The 20,799-nt window shown below is 46.2% G+C and overlaps 1 non-coding gene across 1 annotated transcript; it reads right to left on the bottom strand.

Annotated features, from left to right (window-relative positions):
• Nucleotides 1-10,777: 10,777 nt before the first annotated feature.
• LOC119625011 (U6 spliceosomal RNA) lies at nt 10,778-10,881 on the bottom strand. The gene has a single exon (XR_005241161.1). It is a non-coding gene; the product is annotated as a U6 spliceosomal RNA (small nuclear RNA).
• Between the last annotated feature and the right edge of the window lie 9,918 nt (nt 10,882-20,799).

Raw genomic sequence — 20,799 nt, 5'->3', positions numbered from 1 at the left:
ACTGAAAGTAGGTGTCACCTCCAGGAATTGGATCTCGCCTGGCTCACTCCATGGCCTGTGCATGTAACCACTGGGCTGTGGTATAGGCAGAAAGGCTTGGAAAGCAGTGCCTGGGGTTGAAATCTCAGCTTAGCTAGTAGCCAGGAAGCCCATCCTTCCCTCTGGCTGTTCACCTCCATGTTAGAGAAGGGACTCTGGTGGATATGGATCCCAAGGAAGCTGTGTAGGGAGCTATATAGCTCCCTAAACTCCCTAAGGAAGGATCGTATTTGAAAGAGTTTAAGTGTATCTCTGCCTCTAGACAGCATTGGGTGGTAGTGTTGGTGGGAGGGAGATTAATTGGTACCTCTTCTCTGATTCTATATTCAATTCCCTTGTTCAGAAAAATTGGATTACTCAAGAGGTTGAGAAAGAGAACATTGGTAATAAAGTTCAAGGAGATGCATTGCACTCGGATGTTTAATCTTTTAAATACCAGGCAATTGATTACATTCTGCCTCTTTGACAGTGAGGGATGGCTGAGGAACTGAGAATTTCAGCCCTGTTCCCAAAGGATGGCTTTTCATGTGTCTGAAAAAACCCAAGAGTGATTACTAATTAACCTCTTTCTCTAGAGTCTACCAAGAGGCCAACTATGGTGGCTTTCTAGTGCCCAAAGTCATAGTCTGGAAATGCTGGTGACCCTCTATGAGAGGAAAGCTCCATCCTTAGGACTGTTGATTTCCACTTCAGAGAAGCTCAGAAACATAACACGAAGGGTAGTTTCTGGCCTCTAGTAGGAGGTGCTATTTATGTATTTTTAAAAATGAAGATCAAATAAATGTATCTAGTAATGAGATTGATGACTCTTTGAAGACTCAAGGAATTGCGTTGCCTTGATGATTTGTAACTCACATATTAATAGCAAAAATCAGTTGAAACATACTAAGCACTTTCACCTAGTATATTAGAGAAATAACTGATCTTCTGACCTGGAGACCTAGCTCCAACTCTACTCTTTCCTGATCTGTTTATCTCAGTGCAGAGCAGGCAGTCAACAGACATGTGTGGCCTGAATGGATAATCCAATGGGCTAGGGGCAAGACCTTGAGTAAGTCATTGTATTAATCTACCTCAGTTTTCTCAGGTCAAACTCTGATAAACCTTGACCTCTGGGCCTCTCAGGAATGTGATGAGGATCAAATGGGGACATAGATAATCAGGAGTGGCTGACATGTGTCAGCACTTACAACATGACAATCCCTGTTCTAAGTGTTTATAGAGATCTCTTTTACTCCAAATAATGATTTTCTAGATCTACAGCAAAAGTCCTCCCAAATGTGTTTAACTATCTCTAATTCTTCTCTTTCTAGTCTCATTTGAACCCCTGTCAGTCAGGCTTTTACTGAAGAGTGCTTATCAAGGTGGCCAAGGATGTCCACATGACTAAACCTATTGTCCGGCTCTGCTTATATTTTTGAATTCTGTCTTTAGCCTTTGCCCCAGTTGGTCACTCCCTGAGAGCCGACTGCTGCTACCACGACCTCATACCTTCCTCATACCCCACCCTACTACCATTCCCTTCCTCGCCCCCAGTTTTCCAGGATTCTTAATTGGGGAGACCTTCCCTGGCTCTGGGGTGGACTTAACGTCCATCCCACTTCACCTCTTCAGGGACTTCACTGCCAGTAGTAGCATGCCTTCCTCCCCCAGCATGTCAGAGTTTTAGGGAAATAGAAAGTCACACACTTACTATCTAGCTCAACTCCCCTTGGGTGACAGGTGAGAAACTAGAGCCCCAAAGTCACACAGATACCTAAGGGTAGGGCCAGGAGAAAACCCCAGCCCCTTACCTGCTGCACCAGGGCTCCAATGCTCCAGAAAGCAACATCTCCTATGGAAAACAATAGGAAGACTGTAACAATTCACAAATCAAAGCTACAAATCTTTGCTTCCACATTTGCACTCCAACTTGCAACTAATTCAGAATTCAAAATAAGGTTTGCAAAGTGTCTATCGTTTCACATTTTCTATCGTTAATGAAAAATTTAACTTTCATGATGGGTCTTGTCATCACTCATACCCTATGTCTGTTGGGGACCACAGGGGACCCCAGAGGATACTGTCCAAGGGCAACAGAAGAGTTAGAATAATCCAGGTCAAATGTAGGCAGGGTACACTACTTATAAGCTTTCTTCACAGATATTCTTAGACCTGCTTTTGAATATATTGTATCATTTATGGAACATCTACTATGTTTCTAGCATCCACTGGTTATGTTTACACATTATGATATTCAACACTCTCAAAACCTTAGGAAGCAATAGTAGCTACTATTTATCAGTCACCTACTATTTGCCATGAATTCAGCATTCATTACTGCCAGTCCTCACAAGGCCCCTCTCTTCCTCAGGATCAGAAACCCTAGTCAGAGTTGACTATTTACCACTGGTCCTCAGCGTAAACATGATCCCATTTCCAACTTTACACATGAGAAACTGAGGTCTGGAGAGATTCAGCGACTTGTCTCCCAGTTTGACCTGGAAGGAAGAACTTACTGAGGTCATGGCAGTTGGTGGAGTAGGAAGTGAATAGGCTGGGCTCCTGTGGGGTCAATGCACAACTTCCGTGTGTTCTTGGACAAATTTCCAAGTGTCCAAGTTTCTGTAGCAGATGGCAGGTCAGCAAGTCCCAGTCTGTCTGGGGTGGCCCCAAGCACTTCTGAGGAGGGGCCATTGCTGACCCAGGTTGTTGAGTAAGCTCAGGGAGTTGGGATCACATGTGTCTTCCTTTGGGTCCAGCTCTAGTACATTGTCCCTGGAAAATCACTTTCCAAACAGTAGGAAAAGCATTACTCTAATTACAGGAGCCCTTTGAAAGCCCCTCAAGAAGTTGTCAAAAAGCCCCCAATGGTTTTTGTTTGTTTGTTTGTTTTTTGAGATGGAGTTTCACTTCATGCCCCAGGCTGGAGTACAGTGGCCAGATCTTGGCTCACTGCAACCTCTGCCTCCTGGGTTCAAGTGATTCTCCTGCCTCAGCTTCCTGACTTGCTGGAATTACAGGCATATGCCACCATACCAGGCTAATTTTTGTATTTTTAGTAGAGACAGGGTTTCATCACGTTGGCCAGGCTGGTCTTGAACTCCTGGACTCAGGTGATCCATCTGCCTTGCCCTCCCAAAATGCTGGGATTATAAGTGTGAACCACTGCACCCGGCCACCGAATGGTTTTTTAAAGTAAACAAAATTAGAAAAAGGAAAATGAAGGTGGCCCTGTACCAGAGAAGAAAAATAGAATTCACAAGAGCAACAAAGGGAACAGAGAATAAAGCTGATTTTTATTTTTGTTGTTCTGTTTTACTAAATGATTCTTCTGTGTCAGTGCTGTGCTATAACTATAGGCTAATTTCCATTTCCTCCTGCAAGCATTGGACAGATTTTACCTTGGTCTTGTCATGATTCAGAAAGGAATGATATTTACTGTGTACTGACTGTGTGAAATAGTCAGCTGGGGTGTTAGAGTCACCTGACTAGGTCGTCCTCCCAGAATCCAGCATTATTTCCACTCTCCTCTCACCCACTGGCTGAACTGAATTAGAAGGCAGAGGAGCATGGATGGCACAGAGCTCAGCAGCCAGCCTCCTTGGGCATGGAGGAGGTGGAGAGGGTGCGGAGGGAATCTAGAGGCTGGGTCTGCATGGGCAGATGGAGACTGTCTATCACAGCCCCCATGCTGAGAGCTAGGAGGGGCTCAATGATCAGGGCCATTCAACAAGATGCTTAACCTGGCTTTGAACTTGGCTCATTGCTCCTGCAGATGAAGACTGGGGCTCCTCAGCAAGCCTGGGTCCTCCCATAGAATGTCCTCAGGATCTTTCCAAGGCTGAAAAGTTACAACGGTGGGAGAAGGCGTCTGATAGAGTGGCATCTAGTGGACTGACTAGGAGCCAGGAGACCTGGGATCCAGTGCAGATTCTGCCATGCGGAGTGTGTGACTGTGGGCAGGCCCCCTTTCTGGGCCTGATTCCTCGTCCATGAATTTGTAGATTTAACCTAATCCAGGGGCCTCAGCCCTCCTTGTGTGTCTGAATCTCCCAGGAAACTTTAAAAACCATCAGCCTGCCCGAGCCTCACCTCCAGAGCTGCCATTTCTCTTGGCCGCGAGTGAGCCGGGGCACTGGTATTTTTAGAAACACACCCAGGTGAGTCTCATGTTGGGCTGGGATAGTGAATCTGGACTACACCACCACGTCCAGTTCTGGAATTCCACTTCCAGGTTAAGTTTTCCTCTTTTTTTTTTTTTTTTTTGACAAGATCTTGCTTTCTCACCCAGGCTGGAGTGCAGTGGTGTGATCATGGCTTACTGCACCCTCGACCTCCTGAGCTCAGGTGATCCTCCCACCTCAGCCTCCCTGTAGCTGGGACTACAGGCATGTGCCCCAATGCCTGATTAATGTTTTGTGGAGACAGATTCTCGCCATGTAGCCCAGGCTGGTCTCAAACTCCTGGACTCAACTGATCTGCCCACCTTGGCCTCCCAAAGTTCTGGGATTACAGGTGTGAGCCACTATGACCAGCCCAGCTCTTTACTTCTCCATGGCAGTAGCACAGAAGGAAATAAGCACCCTGTTGAGGCTCAGCTGGCACATTTGTGAGAATCATTTAGTCCTCACAATAGTTTCTAGGTTGGCATCGTTATCACATCCATTTTTATAGTTGAAGTAATTGAGGTCAGAAAGTTTTACCATCTTTTCATCAATATTTACTGAGCTCTACTGCATGTCAGATACCATTGTAGGTGCTGGGGATACCTGATGAACAAAACAGACCCACTCCCTGCTCTCCAGGAGCCCACGTCCTAGCCTGGAGATGGATAATTAGTGACAGTAGGCGGTTTTCCTGGGATTATTAACCCTACCTGTTAACTATTCTTAGCATGCCCTTTCATTCCCAAAATGTCCTAATTTGGACAATAAATTATATTTTTATTCCATAAATCATAAAAATATGAACATGGCTGGGTACAGTGGCATGTGCCTGTAGTCCCAGCTACTCAGGAGGCTGAGGTGGGAGGAGCGAATTGGAGGATTGAGTTCTGGAGTTAGGGCTGTAATGAGCTGTGATCATGCCTGCGAACAGCCACTGCACTCCAGCCTGGGCAACATGGTGAGACCCCATCTCTAAAAAAACAGAACAAAAAAGAGCCAAAGAATGAACATCATAGATGATGATAAAGACATTGACAAAAATGACCAGAATATTGTCTTCTTAAAAAAATCCTATGACTTATGTATTTCTTAAAGTCTTTAACATCAAGACACTTAGTTATGAGAGTGGCTGCTGGGATTGGGTGATCACAGAATGCCTCCCTGACGAGGTGACATATGAATTGAGGTGTGAATGGTAAGGAGTTGCTGGCCATGCAGAAACCCGGGAGTGGGGTTTAGGTGATGGGAACAGCAAGTGCAAAGACCCTGAGGTAGGAATAAGCTTGTTTGTTTTATCTGAGCGATTAAAGATGGTCACTGTGGCCAATACCTAGTGAGTGCCTGGGAGGTGGAAGGAGATGAGGTCTAAGAAGTTTCGAGGGGCCAGGCGTGGTGGCTTACGCCTGTAATCCCAGCACTTTGGGAGGCCACAGCGGGTGGATCACGAGGTCAGGAGATCGAGACCATCTGGGCTAACGTGGTGAAACCCCGTCTCTACTAAAAATACAAAAAATTAGCTGGGCGAGGTGGCGGGCGCCTGTAGTCCCAGCTACTCAGGAGGCTGAGGCAGGAGAATGGTGTGAACCCGGGAGGCGGAGCTTGCAGTGAGCCGAGATCGTGCCACTGCACTTCGGCCTGGGTGGCAGAGTGAGACTCCACCTCAAAAAAAAAAAAGAAGTTTCGAGCAGTTTGTCAGCTATGAGAAGGTTTGTATATTATCCTCAGGGCAATGGGAGGCTTAAGCTGGGGAGAGCTATGATTAAATTCAGTGATTCTCAACCAGGGGCGACTTTGCCCCCAGGGAACATCTGGCAATGCCTGGAGACATTTTTGGCAGTCACAATTAGGAAGGGGGAAGTTGCTACTGGAATCCAGTGGGTAGAGGACAGTGATGCTACTAAACAACAAACACACATTGAGCCCAAAATGTCAACAGTGCTGAAGTCTTTCTTTAAAAGTTCACTCTGCACTGTTGGTGGGGATGTAAAATGGCACAGCGGGCACGGTGGCTCACACCGGTAATCCCAGCACTTTGGGAGACTGAGGCAGGTGGATCACCTGAAGTCAGGAGTTTGGGACCAGCTTGGCCAACAAGGACAAAGTTCGTCTCTACTAAAAATACAAAAATTAGCCAGGCCTGGTGGTGGGTGCCTATAATTCCAGCTACTCGGGAGGCTGAGACAGGAGAATTGCTTGACCCTGGGGGCGGAGGTTGCAGTGAGCCAAGATAGCGCCACTGTACTCCCAGCCTGGCGCAAGAGCAAAACTCCCTCTCAAAGAAAAGAAAAAAGGAAAAAAAAAAAAAAAAAAAAAAAAAAAACAAGAAAGAAAAACAGTATGGCAGTTCCTCAAAAATTTTAAAATAGAATTTACTTATGATCCAGCAATAGCACTTGTGGGTATATATCCAAAAGCATTGAAAGCGAGGTCTCAGAGAGAGATTTGTACACCCATATTCATAGTGGCATTACTCACAATAGCCAAAAGGTGGAAACCACTGGAAGAAAGAATAAACAGAATGTGATATACACACTATGGGCAGCTATTCAGCCTTAAAAAGGAAGGAAATTCTGACACATTCTACAACATGGATGAGTACATTATGCTATGTGAAATAAGGACAAACAGTGTATCAATACACTTATATGAGGTATCTAGAGTACTCAACTTTATAGAAACAGAAAACAGAATAGTAGTTGCTAGTGGCTGGGGGAAGGGAGAAATGAGGAGTTGCTGGATAGGTACAGAGTTTCAGTTTTATAAGATGAAAAAGTTCTGAAAAAGTTCTGGCCAGGCGCAGTGGCTCACGCCTGTAATCCCAGCACTTTGGGAGGCTGAGGCGGGCAGACCATGAGGTAAGGAGCTCGAGACCAGCCTGGCCAACATAGTGAAACCCCAACTGTACTAAAAATAAAAAATTAGCTGGGCATGGTGGTGTGCACCCGGAGTACCAGTTACTGGGGAGGCTGAGGCAAGAGAATTGCTTGAACCCATGAGGTGGAGGTTGCAGTGAGCTGAGATCACACCACTGTACTCCAGCCTGGGTGACAGAGTGAGACTCTGTCTCAAAAAAAAAAAAAAAAAAAAAAATTCTGGGGATTGGTTGCGCAATAAAATGAATATACTTACCATTACTGAACTGCACACTTAAAAATGGTTAAGATGGTAAATTTTTCACTATTTGTATTTTATCACAATGGAAGAAAAAAGATCTCTGGCTATTAGGTGGGGAATGGACTGTTGAGTGGGTACTATGGAAGCAAGGAAACTAGTTAGCAGGTTATTGCAACAATCCAGACTAGAGATGATGGCTTGGATGTGGTGGGTAGCCATGAGATACCTGGACAGATTTAGGGTATCTTATCTGCTACTGGTCAGGACGTGGGAATTAGATGATATGCTTAATTCCCTAATACGCCTAATACCTAAGGGGTATTAGGATTAGGTCACTCATCTGATAAATGGCAGAGCTGGGGCTTGAATGCTTGGCTGCTTCTTAAGCTCACACTGTCACTTCCTTTCCAAACATCCACCCTTCCAACATCGTCTCTCAGGACGAGACATCTCACTGGGACAGCATTTGCTGCCGCTTTAGTCTGTTTCATGCTATTGGGCCAATGGTAATGACGTCACAAGAGTGACTTCTAAAAATGGCATGACATATATTTCTCAAAGCCATCAGCTTTAAAACACAGGTTTTATTTCAGATTATTACATACTGAGCTAAGGTTTCTGCCAGCGGTTCACAGTTACACCATATCGTTTGCAGTTGTGCTTTTGCGCAGCTTTAATTGTCATGGAGGCATACAGGAACGTGGTTTTGTTTACACCCGGTGGGTGGGATCACAGAGCTTATTTGAGCTGCCAGCTGAGACCCTTCCACTGCTGCAGAAATTCTTCCCGATACCTGGCCAGGGGGCAGCCAGCAGGTTTGTTTACACCTCTGTTCCTTAATGTTCAGGTTGCTAGGAAACCAGACAAATATCACCAAAAAGGCTGTCTGAGGTCACCGGAGGCCCAGCCTGTGTTGATAGCCACAAATTGCAATCAAGCTTCCCTGGTTGCCAAGGTCTTCTGAAGAGGCTGAGAGTGCACCGGTTGCATTGTGTGGCCAGTTTGTTCTCTCTCTCTTGGGCTTTTCCTTACCTGGCCCAAGAAAAGGCTCTCATGGAGGCAATCAAGGGAGGCTGGTGAAATCTCAGTCTGCTGATCTCAGTCATTATTCAGAGTGTGACTGGATCTCAACAAAGCAGGAAGCCTCTGCTCTCTCTGAAGAATACATATGTGCAACAAATGATGGTGTCAGCAGTGTGTGTGTGTGAGTGTTGGATAGGGAGGGTGAGTGGGGAAACTTAACCACCTCTTCAAGAGGTATTTTTAAGGACTTCCCCTCCCTTTTTCTTAATGGCTGAGTCATAGTAATTGATGCTGCTGCTATGACGCAGGTGTTCTCAAACTGTGGTCCTCAGATCGGTAGCATCAGCATCACCTGGGAACTTGTTAAGAATGCAGATTCTCAGGCTGGGTGCGGTGGCTCACGCCTGTAATCCCAGCACTTTGGAAGGCCGAGGCGGGTGGATCATGAGGTCAGGAGATCGAGACCATCCTGGCTAACACGGTGAAACCTCGTCTCTACTGAAAATACAAAAAATTAGCTGGGCGAGGTGGTGAGCGCCTATAGTCCCAGCTACTGGGGAGGCTGAGGCAGAAGAATGGTGTGAACCCGGAAGGCGGAGCTTGCAGTGAGCTGAGGTCGCGCCACTGCACTCCACCCTAGGTGACAGAGGGAGACTCTGTCTCAAAAAAAAAAAAAGAATGCAGATTCTCAGGCAGCACCCCAGACATGCTGAATCAGTCACTCTGGAGGTGGGGCCAGCAATCTGTTTCAACACGACCACAGAGGATTCTGATATGTGCTCAAGGTGGAGAGCCACGGAAAACTCTGGTCTCTGGAATCTAGCATTTACCAACTGAGTGACCTTGGGCAGTTTATTTCTAGTCCATGAGCCTCAGCCTACCGTGATGAGATATTACATGCCCAGCACCTGGCATATGTCAGACATGCTGAATTGATCCTTTGCCAATAAAACAAGCTTCACAGTGGCCTATGATTTGTTAGCTAGTAGTTGCAGGTAAAATATGTGTTCAAAGAGAAGCTGCTTCTGGGAAAACTGAAGATTACTGTTTTGATGTGTCCTTTCTTATCTCAAAATCTGAATCACTGCACGTCTTCTATGATTCAGACTCTCCGCTTCTCAGAAAAGAGGAAGCTGGGCCAGAGCATCTGTTCTTCCTGTTGCTCAAGGTGCCTAACTGAACTCGTAGTGACTCTGCACACAGAAGGTCAAGAAGACAGAAGGGTCCTCCCCTTCCTCATAGCCCCTCGGGTCTTGGAAACCCCCGGATCCATCGTCAGATGCCCTCCCCTAGGAAACTGATCATTCCTAAGATGTCTAGGAACCCAGACACATCCCCCAAGGGCAGCTACTCCTCCACTACCCAGAGACACTGCCCCTTACCCTGGGGGACAATCTTTAAAGGCCGCTCTGTAACTAGGCTGAGGTTTACAAGTTTTCTTGTGCCCCACCCAAACTCTGAGGCAAAGGTGATTGGTGGCAAGCAAGAGAAAAGAGACATTATACGTAACTCCTCCCAGGCCACCAAGCACTGTTCGCTCTTCACCTCTTAACTCAGGATGGAATACTGAGATTCTGGAAATAATGACTACCAGTCTATCATGTTCCAGCCAGATGCTAAGTGCCTTCTATATATCACCTTATTTAATTTTCACAACGACTCCCAAAGAAGACTTTACCTCCATTTTACAGATGAGGAAATGGAGGCATAGAAATATTCAGCACTCTGTGGATGCCTATGGTCTCATAACTAGAATTATAATGGAGGCAGGATTCATATGCTTGGGGGCAGAGCCAAGGATGTCACCTCTCAGGCTATGTGATGCTGGCTGCTGTGGAGTAGTTGTTTGTATTTCCTTCCTTCCTTCCTTCCTTCCTTCCTTCCTTCCTTCCTTCCTTCCTTCCTTCCTTCCTTCCTTTTTTCCTTCCTTCCTTTTTTCCTTCCTTCCTTCCTTCCTTCCTTCCTTCCTTCCTTCCTTCCTTCCTTCCCTCCTTCCTTCCTTCCTTCCTCTTTCTCTTTCTCTTTCTCTTTCTCTCTTTCCCTTCTTTTCTCTCTCTTCTCTTCTCTTCTCTTCTCTTCTCTTCTCTTCTCTTCTCTTCTCTTCTCTTCTCTTCTCTTTTCTTTCATGGAGTTTCACCCTTGTTGCCCAGGCTGGAGTACAATGGTGCCAGGAGGTTGCTCACTGCAACCTCCTCCTCCTGGGTTCAAGTGAATCTCCTGCCTTCCTGCCTAAACCTCCCAAGTAGTTGGGATTACAGGCATGCAACACCACACTGGGCTAATTTTGTATTTTTTAGTAGAGATGGAGTTTCATCATGTTGGTCAGGCTGGTCTCAAACTCCTGACCTCAAGTAATCCACCCACCTTGACCTCCCAAAGTGCTGGAATTACAGGCGTGAGCCACTGTGCCCGGCCTGTTTTTATTATTTTTCTTAATGCACGGCACGAAATTTAAAAATATGGACTTTACGAATTTGCATGTCATCCTTGAGCAGGGGCCATGTGACTCTTCTCTGTATCATTTCAGTTTTAGTATATGTGCTGCTAAAGCAAGCACTGCTGTTGAGTTTTGATGGCTCGACATCCTTGTACAACCTGGGCTTCAGGGGACAATTGAAGTGGCTGTCGTCTTAACCTGGGTTACACATGGGAATTGCCCAGGGACTTAAAAAAAAAAAAAAATCACATCTGGGTCCTCCCCAGAGTTCCTGATGTCATTGCATTGGGTTGAGGACTGGGCTCTGGGAGTTTTGAAAGTTCTTCTGATGATTCCAACAGCAGCCAGAATGAAGATACTCTGCCATAGACCTGAATGAGGCTTCAGAGGCATGGAGGCCCCTGGGCGTGTGCAGGTGGGTGGCTACCCCGTTGATGGAGACTTGGCCTTTATTTTTAGGCCCTTTCTGATGTAATCTCCTTTTCACAAACAAACAAAGAAACAAGCAAACATAACGATAAACCTCATCCAGTCCCCCACACTTTCCACCAGTGTGGAAGCTGGCATTTCTACAAGCCTGAAGGGAGAGGGAAACTTTGCGCCTTTCAGAAGAAAGTCTGATTTTGAGGAACGCGTTTGACCAGCGTCTCATTCAAGTCTGTCTTCCTGGATATTAACAGCCCCTTTTCCCCAAAGATAGAAATAATACATTCTAAATACATCAACCTGCTTTCTACAAAAGCTTCTTATGTATTAGAAGGTAAGAGGTACCCTGATTTGGTAATAAATAAGTAGCATGATTTTATTTTTTAAATAAATACCCCCAGAGTTTATAAAAACAAGAGAGTATTTTGCTCCTCAAATACATCTATCTGAGAATCTATAAGAGAGACCTGTTTTAATGATGTGATCATTCAATACTCAATGGGATTTTTCTTCCAGAATTGCCTTAGAACTGTGTTAATAATAGACATCCCAAGGTGATTTTAATCATTGCTCTGCTGTTTGATCAAACTGGATTTACTTCATTCTTTGATGACTTTATTTCCCCAATGTGGCTCTGGATAAAGTCTGATAATTTCTGATATTCAAATTATCCTAAGAGAATTAATGCAGGAACTTAAAACCAAATACCACACGTTCTCACTTGTAAGTGGGAGCTAAATGTTGAGTACAGATGGATATAAAGATGGGAGTAACAGACATGAGGAACTACTAGAGCGGAGAGGCTGGGAGGGGGCAAGGGTTGAAAAACTACCTATTGGATCCTATACCGGGGTGATGGGATCATTTGTACACCAAACCTCAGCGACACACAACTTACCCAAGAAACAAACATGCACATGTACCCCCTGAGACTAATATAAAAGTTGAACAAAAAAAATCGGAAATGTTTCTAAATAGAACATTTCTCTAGATTTTTCTAGAGAGAGATCCTCAGGACTCGTTGTTCAGTGAGTTGTCCTAAATCCTTTTTTGGAATGGTGTTGGTGGGTGGGGAAGGACAGGTAGGTAGAATGACAGCTGGTTACATTGATGGTGCTGGTCTTTGGAGTTAATCTGGAGGTAAAGTTCCAGCCCCATTAAATAATCAAGTAACCTGGCATCGTTACCGAACCTCTTGTGCTTCAGTTTCATCAGCTGTGATATGGGGACAAGAACATCTCATGATTGTTTCATGGTTATTTCCAGAACGTCTGTGAAGCACATGGCACACAGTAGATACTTTAAATGGTAAACTATTATGATTTAATGAAGACATTGCCTGATGAACTTTTTCCTGAATACCTGTTAAATACAGAACAGATACAAACCAAGTAAAATCTTGGCCTCTGATGTTTGATACTCACATTCATTTATGCAAAGAGCCAATGAATGTTTATTGAGCTCCTACTGTATTCTGGGCCCTTCTAGGTCCACGTGCTAGGAGGGTTCAGAGCAGAGGAATCCCACTGCAGATACCCAAACATTTGCATCTGGAGTTGACAAAGTCACCCAGGTGGGGTGGCTACAGCAGGCATAGACCATTAGAGGGGATAAGGCCCTTCAGGTGAGCCCACTGAGGAACAGACCTTCTGGGGGTCATTAAAAGACCTCCTCAGCCAGGCCACCACCCTACCACTCACTTCAGTCCCTCAAGTTAGGGGGAAGGAGGCTGGAAACTGCCACCTGTTGCTAGCAGGTAAGCCTGACAAGTGGATATGGGCCTTTTCTTTCTTTCTTTCTTTCTTTCTTTCTTTCTTTCTTTCTTTCTTTCTTTCTTTCTTTCTTTCTTTCTTTCTTTCTTTCTTTCTTTCTTTCTTTCTTTTTTTTTTTTTTTTTTTTGAGACAGAGTCTCTCTCTGTTGCCCAGGCTAGAGTGCAGTGGTGTGTCTTGGCTCACTGCAACCTCCACCTCCCCGCCGGGTTCAAGCGATCCTCCTGCCTCAGCCTCCAGAGGAGCTGGGACTACAGGCACGCACCACCGTGCCCAGCTTTTTAAAATAATTTTAGTAGAGATGGGGTTTCACCATTTTGGCCAGGCTGGTCTCAAACTTCTGACCTAAAGTGATCCTCCTGCCTTGGCCTCCCAAAGTACTAGGATTACAGGTATGAGCCACTGTGCCTGGCCAATGTGGGCCTTTTCTAAATTGAGATTTGGAGTGCAGGAAGTTGTTTGCCTTCATCGGAGGGTGGCAAGTGCAGTCGAAGGGAGCCCTGGTTCTGTGCCAGCCTCTTTTTAATTTAATTTTATTTTATTTACTTATTTATTTTGGAGAGAAGTTTTGCTCTTTTTGCCCAGGCTGGAGTGCAACGGCATGATCTCAGCTCACTGCAACCTCTGCCTCCTGAGTTCAAGTGATTCTCCTGCCTCAGCTTCCCAAGTAGCTGGGATTACAGGCGTCCACCACCATGCCTGGCTAATTTTTGTATTTTTAGTAGAGACAGGGTTTCACCATGTTGGCCAGGCTGGTCTCAAACTGCAGACCTCAGGTGATCTGCCCGCCTCGGGCTCCCAAAGTGCTGGGATTCTAAGCCACCGTGCCCAGCCCACCAACCTCTTTTTTAAACCATTATTAAGTTCTCTCTTTTCTGGCAGGTGTCTGCTGGGGTTCTGATAGGTATTTCCTCTGAGCCGTATGATGAATTGTGTCCAAGGGTGATAGATCGAGGAGGAAAACAAACCCCCAAACCAACAAAAGGAAAGAAACATCTTATATTTGATCAGAATTAAAGGTGTCTCAGTTGTGTCTCATGGGTACGTTTTCCTTGGTTTTCACAGGGATCCCATGAGCTTGGCAGGAGTGTGTGATCTCACTTCATAGGTGCAGGCACAGCACTAACAGAAGCTGAGCACAGATGACAGAACTGGAGCAAGCTCCCGGGAACCCAGGTCCCTGGGAGGTGGCCCCGGCCTCTGGGGTGAGTCTGTATTTCTCTCTGTATCAGAAGCTCCTCCTTGGAAATGTGGCCGTTCCGATGCTGTTTGCCTTTTTGGTTCCAATTCTCTGGTTACTCTTCATAACTGCCCTATGCTGCGATGTCTGGCTGTCTCAGTTCTGCTTTCAGGAAAGAAGAGAAGAGCTTGTTGGCCCAACTTGGGCCAGAGTTTTAAGGGAAAGGAAGATGACTCTGGGATATAATATTGGGGCCACAAGAAGCTGAGTAGGATGAAGATAAGACCCAGGAGAACAGCAAGAGGACTCGGGTATTAGGAGAGAACCCTTCTGCACATCTTCTTAGCTGGGCCTGTGTGTGTGACAGAAGTGACAAGTTGCTTTCTTTCCTCTGTTCTTAAAATGACTAATTTGGGCAAAGAAGAAAAAAAATCCAAGTCTCTAAAAGTTGAAAGACTGCTTGCCCAGTGTTCTTCCTGGAGGAGCAAATGGGAGAAGTGAGGTGTTGCCACCCATCTGCTGGGTTGGATGAGAACCTTGGCAGGCTGCCATGCCTTGAATGTCCTTTGGGCCCTAGTGACTGAGCTTTTTCAGGGTAAGCGTAGAAGAGAGGGGCTCAGGACGGTCACTATATTTGTAGCTTGTAACAGTCCTAACTGGAGGGTTGACTTAAGTTGAAACTATATAATCTCATTCATAAAATGGGGATACTTAAGCTGCATAATTTCTGAGATCCTTTTAGTTTGACTTAGTTTAGTTAAATTGTTTGATTTTAAGAGGAGAATGAGAAATTCAAATTTTACCCAGGTATTTCTGATCCATTTGGTCTTATATTCATAAGATAGACATACGGACTTTGAAGAACTTCAAAAAAAGTACAGGTTTCTACATTATCTACTTGGTAGGGATAATCTAATAGAGTCCCATAATGCACAACCTCAATTATTATATAAACACTTCCTGAGAATATATATGGCTGCCAGTGTCTAGACGGGGTCCTGCTCTTTTCCTGTTTGCAATAAAGCTGGGGGAAATTCATATACATCAGAAAAAGAACACATGGAAAATTGATTAAATGCCAAAGCAGAAGTGAAAAATGTTCTGGGACCTCTAGAGGAATGAACGGAAGCATTTGACTTGCAAGAATGAGGAAGCTGACTCAGAAGATGGGCCTTAGAGAATGACAATTATTTCTGTTCTATTAGAGAGAATGGAGGAGGTGATTCCAGGCACAGGGGGCAAGCGAGCAAAAACAGGGAGGCCTGGAAACACATGACTTGTTCAGGTCCCAGTGAGGCATAAGCAGAAGGAAGGGGGTGAGTGACGAAAATATTGGCAAGGAGTTAAATTTGAATCAGATTATGGAGACCTTGAAGGTCAGGTAAATACAGACACATAGGCGATAGGGGAATTACTTGTTTAGATCTGTATTTAATTATAAATGATTATTACCAAGTGGCATTATTATCAAGAGGAATTGATTTGTGTGAGACTGGAGGCAGAGGCCAGTCCGAGAGATCTGTTATTTCGGGAGATTTATACCGTGGGCTCTAGCTGGGGGGGGGGGGCTCGAGCATGTGCACAGAGTTTCGGAGTCTGCTACGCCTTCCCATACAGCCGCTGCTGTCATAGCTGGTACACCAGGTCATGCTGGTAGAAATGTAGTATAAGTAATTCCATTTACAACGAGGAAAACGAGACTGAAAGTGGTTAAATGACTTTTCCAAGGTCACCCAAGAACTTGATCCATCGTCAAGTATATTGTCCACCAAGCAATGGAAAGCAGGGGACGTGATATCTGCACCTCCGCCAGCGTCATCCAATCCTTTTCTGTGTCTGACCTGACTGGCAACAATAGTCTCCCAGAGGGGTCTTCTCATGTGCACTCCACCCTTCTTCCATCTCCACTCCAGCCCCTGCCCATCAGAGCCTCACCCATGAGACAGGACACACTTTTCAAAACGTTTAGACCCATTACCCTCTTGCTTAATCTCTTCAGCAGTTTGCCATTGCTCCTAGATAAAAGCAAACTTCACTGTCCCTCCAAGACCCTGCATGGCTGGGCCCTGTCTAGCTCTTCAGCCTTATCCCTCTTTTGACTTTCATCCCACCAGCTACTTTGAGTGTTCCTTCTTCCTTCCACCACTGGGCCTTTGCACAGCCCCGCTGTCCAGAATGCTCCTTCCTTCCTTTGGCCAGGGGACCCCTTACTCACCTTCCAGATCTCAAGCCAAGCATCAACTTCTCAAAGAGGCTTTTAGCTGGCTGGCCCTGCCAATGAGATCAAACACTTATGACAGGTTCTCATAGAAGCCTTTGCTTCTCTTCCCTGGCAGTTGATATGTTGTAATTTTGCAGTGGGGTGTGTGTGTATGTTTGTGTGTGTGTGTGTATTTGTGTGTGTATGTGTGTGTGGGGGTGTGTGTCTGTGTGTGGGTGTGGGTGTATGTGTGGGTGTGTGTATGTGTGTTTATGTGTGTGTGTAGGTGTGTCTGTGTGTGGGTGTGTCTGTGTATGGGTGTGTGGGTGTGTGTGTGGGTGTGTGTATGTGTGTGTGGGGGTGTATGTGGGTGTATGTCTATGTGGGTGTATGTGTGGGGGGTGTGTGTGTCTGTGTGTGGGTGTGTGTCTGTGTGTGGGTGTGTGTGTGTATGTGGGTGTGTCTGTGTGTATGTGTATGTGGGTGTGTCTGTATGTGTATGTGGGTGGGTATGTGTGTCTGTGGGGTGTGTGTGTCTGTGGGTGTGTGTGTCGGTGTGTGTATGTGTATGTGGGTGTGTGTCTGTGTGTGGGTGTGTGTGTGTGTGTGGGTGTCTGTGTGTATGTGTATGTGGGTGTGTGTGTGTGGGTGTGTCTATGTGTATGTGGGTGGGTGTGTGTCTGTGTGTGGGTGTGTGTATGTGTGTGTGTGTCTGTTTATGGATGTTTGTGTGTATGTGTATGTGTGGGTGTGTGTGTGTCTGTGTATGTGTGGGTGGGTGTGTGTGTTTGTGTGTGTGTCTCTGTGTGGGTGTGTGTGGGTGTATATTTGTGTATGTGGGTGGGTGTGTGGGTGTGTGTGTGTCTGTGTGTATGTGTATGTGGGTGTGTGTGTCTGTGTGTGGGTGTGTGTATGTGTCTGTGGGTGGGTGCGTGTGGGTGTGTATTTGTGTATGTGGGTGGGTGTGTGTGGATGTGTGTGTGTCTGTGTGTGGGTATGTGGGTGTGTGTGTGTGGGTGTGTGTCTGTATGTGTCTGTGGCTCTGTGTGTGGGTGTGTGTGTGTATGTGGGTGTGTGTCTGTGTGTGGGTGTGTGTGTATGTGTATGTGTGTGTGTGTGTGGGTGTGTGTCTATATGTGTATGTGGGCGTGTGTGTATGTGGGTAGGTGTATGTGGGTGTGTGTGGGTGTGTGTATGTGTATGTGGGTGGGTGTCTGGGTGTATGTGGGTGTGTGTATGTGTATGTGGGTGGGTGTGTGTCTGTGTGTGGGTGTATGTGGGTGTGTGTGTCTGTGTGTGGGTGTGTGTGGGGTGTCTGTGGTGTGTGTCTGTGTGTGTAGGTGTGTGTGTAGGTGTGTGTGGGTGTGTCTGTGTAGGGTGTGTCTGTGTGTGTAGGTGTGTCTGTGTGTGTGTGTGTGTGTAGGTGTATGTGTGTCTGTGTGTGCGTCTGTGTGTGTAGGTGTGTGTGTAGGTGTGTGTGGGTGTGTCTGTGTAGGGTGTGTCTGTGTGTGTAGGTGTGTGTGTCTGTGTTTGTGTGTGTAGGTGTGTGTGTGTGTAGGTGTGTGTGTCTGTGTGTGTAGGTGTATGTGTGTCTGTGTGTGTAGGTGTGTGCGTCTGTGTGTGTAGGTGTGTGTGTGTGTGTAGGGGTGTGTGTGTGTGTTTGGTGAATGCTTATTTTCCCCACGAGGACTATAAAGCTCTCAAGTTTCCAGACCTTGAATAGTGACTGGCACAGAGTGGGCACATACCATTTGTTAAATAAATGAACCAATAATGGAAGAGATTTTACTTGTTTTTATTATCTACTATAACCCCCCAGTGACTCGTTTGGTGCTTGGTTACAGTAGCGACCTGCTTAAGGAATGAAGAGGCGATAAAGGGAAGGGAGGGAGTTAGAGAATAAAAGGAAAAGAGAGAAGATGGGGAAGGGAGGCAAAGGGAGGGGAGGAGAGAAGAGAAAGATTTTCAAGGCTGAAGGGGCTGTGGAAAAGGGAAAGTTATTTTTGCCAAGAGGTAGGGTTAGGGTGACCAAATCATTCTGGTTTGCCTGGGACTTCCTGTTTCTAAAAGTCCTGCATCCCTGGAAACCCCTCAAGCTGGCCTTGCATGTGAGAGCAGACAGAGCAGAACTGGGTGCAGAGCATGGAGCCACTGCAGGCCCCACCTGGAGTCTGAACCTCATGGAATCGGCCCACAGATGCAGATCAGCCTGGGCATTTCACCTTGCTTTGGTCCCTAGGTCCTGCTGAACCAGTGTCCAAGAACCAGGGAAAGAGATGATGGATACAACAAGAAATGGGTCCCTTGCTACTTGCTTGGGAAATCTGGAAACGGGTTATTTAATCGAGGGAAAGGGTAGGATGCATAGAAAGTTGTGTCTAGGGGAATGATATGATCTCCTCATTAAGATGTCCTCCAGAACTGTGATTTAAAAGGGTACAATGGAACTGTGTGAGATCTTGGATAGCTACTGTACCCAATTGCCTATCATATAACGTTATTGTGATGATCAAATGAGACAATGCAGGTACCAGTCAGAGTCTGGGACTTTCTGATGGCCTGGGTAAGTGGTAGATGTGTTGTTGTTACTATTATTACATGGTGGCAATCGACAGGCACCCTTGCCTAGAGGTTCAGAATATGGACTACGGAGTCAGCATATGAGAATTAAACCCTGGCTCTGCCCCTCTCAAGCTGCACGACCTTAGGGAGTTACTCTTTTTTTTTTTTTTTTTTTTTGAGACAGAGTCTGTGGTGCCCAGGCTGGAGTGCAGTAATCTCTGCTCACTGCAACCTCTGCTTCCCAGGTTCAAGCGATTCTCCTGCCTCAGCCTCCCAAGTAGCTGGGATTACAGGTGCACACCACCATGCCCAGCTAATTTTTGTATTTTTAGAAGAGATGGGGTTTCACCACGTTGGCCAGGCAGGTCTTGAACTCCTGACCTCAGGTGATTCGCCCACCTTGGCCTCCCAAAGTGCTGAGATTACAGGTGTGAGCCACCGCACCCGGCCAGGGAGTTACTCTGTAGCTTGCTTTCCTCACCGGTGAAATGGAGATAATACTAGGGACGCACCTCAGAAGGTCCTTGTGAGGATTAAACGAGTGAGTGGACACAAAGCCTTTGGAACAGTGCATTGCAAATGCTCCCATGTACCCATTTTTATGCCTAGTGGTAAACCCTCAGGCTCTGCAGACAGATTGCCTGGCTTCCAGGACCGGGTCTATATGATCTTAAGTTAATTTGCCTTTTTGTGTTTAAATTTCCCAGCCATAAAATGGGTATTAGAATAGCACCGACTTCATCGGGTAGTTCCTAAGATTGAATGATATGATGGATGTAACACCATAAGTATTAGGCATTATCATTACTGTTTTTCACTGGTAGATCATCTCCCATGCAGATGACCAGAGCCAGCCTTGGGTACGATCCTGACCCTGGCATAGTGGGTTTCCCAACCCACGGTGCCCTTTTCTACCACTTGTGGGGCCCCTTTGCATCTCAGCAAATGCTTTCTGATGGACATGTCCACCTCGGCAGGAACTAAGTCCCCATAGTGTGGTGTGTGCTTCCTGTCGGCAGGAGCACTCTGCCCCTTTGAGGACGGAGAGTGCAGAGCAGGAAGGGGAAGCAGTGCGGCGTCCCTGAACCCGGCGCTGGTGCAGGTTGATCTGACAGATTCTCTCTGTACAAACCCAGCTCAGAAAATACCTGTGCAGGGAGTCAATCAAGTTCATTGCCGGTAGGGCTGGAGGGGACTTCCCATCTGCTTTTTAAGGATTGCCTGCCATGCTCCCAGTTTTCTTTTCCCTCTTTCCGCTCGCATCTGACTTTCGATATCTTCTTCCTGCTCTTTGGGTGCCCTTTGGCCTCTGCTGGATGCTCTTGCTCGCCTGAACTTGTCTAGCAGTGTTTCAAGATGGAGGTGAAAACCAGATTTCCCAGGGTTCCCAGAGAGAATTTCTGATCTCTCAGGCTCAACCTTTCTACAGCCACAGCTTATGTGAGGCAGAATTTTCAAGGCAGCTCAGATTCCAGATAGACCTTTTGTCTGTATGAGTGCTTGACACATGCCTTGATTTGGGGTTCAGAAAATAAGATTCTGTAATTACAGATGGTCTGATTGCTTATCTTATAGATAGGTACTGGTGCGTTTCCCAGGCAACTCTTGCCTTTAATAGGTACCTCTGAGGTACCTGGAAGCAGATACCTCATGCAAAAGAGGGTAGGATTTTCTTTTCTTTCTTCTCTCTTTTTTTTTTTCCTGAGACAGAGTCTTGCTCTGTCACCAGCCTGGAGTGCAATGGTGCTATCTCAGCTCACTGCAACCTCCGCTTCCCGGGTTCAAGTGATTCTCCTGCCTCGGCCTCCCAAGTAGCTGGGATTACAGGCACCCACCACCAACCCAGCTAATTTTTATATTCTTAGTAGAAATGGGGTTTCACCATGTTGGTCAGGCTAGT

Source organism: Chlorocebus sabaeus, chromosome 8 (assembly GCF_047675955.1).
Source record: "Chlorocebus sabaeus isolate Y175 chromosome 8, mChlSab1.0.hap1, whole genome shotgun sequence".
Taxonomy (NCBI): domain Eukaryota; kingdom Metazoa; phylum Chordata; class Mammalia; order Primates; family Cercopithecidae; genus Chlorocebus; species Chlorocebus sabaeus.
Note: the sequence above shows the minus strand (reverse complement) of the source record. Positions and strands in the feature narration are given on the sequence as shown.